Here is a 488-nt window from a genome sequence, read left to right on the forward strand (position 1 = left end):
TAAAACGAAATTCATTGTCCTCGCGGTGTCCAAACAGACATATTTCCAGCAGCTTTCAGTCGTTAATTTCACTCGTTGCTAAATCGTAAACAAAACGTGTTTAGTGTTGTTAAGTTAAGACTGATATTTGAAGTAAATTTTTTATTATCAGAATGCTCAATGTAATTTTTTTATTATCGTTATGATTATCATTATGTCATTACTGTTTTACTTACTGAATTTAAGTGGAAATAGCCAATGTGAAATGATAAATTAAGGGTAGAAAAAGTAGATTTTTAAGATGAATGGTAGATCGAGGGTAGATTTTTTAAAAGGGTAGAGTGAATGTCGGCAGTAGATTAATATCGGTAGATGAGGGTAGATTTCGCAATGACTGGGAAATTTAGGGTTTTATTTAAAGTTGGTGAGAAAGAGTAGATTTGGGTAGATTAAGGAAGCTTGTAATGGTAAAGTAGGTAGATGAAGGTAGATTTAAACTGACGAAGGAG

This window comes from Penaeus monodon, chromosome 34 (genome assembly GCF_015228065.2).
Source record: "Penaeus monodon isolate SGIC_2016 chromosome 34, NSTDA_Pmon_1, whole genome shotgun sequence".
In the NCBI taxonomy this organism is placed as follows: domain Eukaryota; kingdom Metazoa; phylum Arthropoda; class Malacostraca; order Decapoda; family Penaeidae; genus Penaeus; species Penaeus monodon.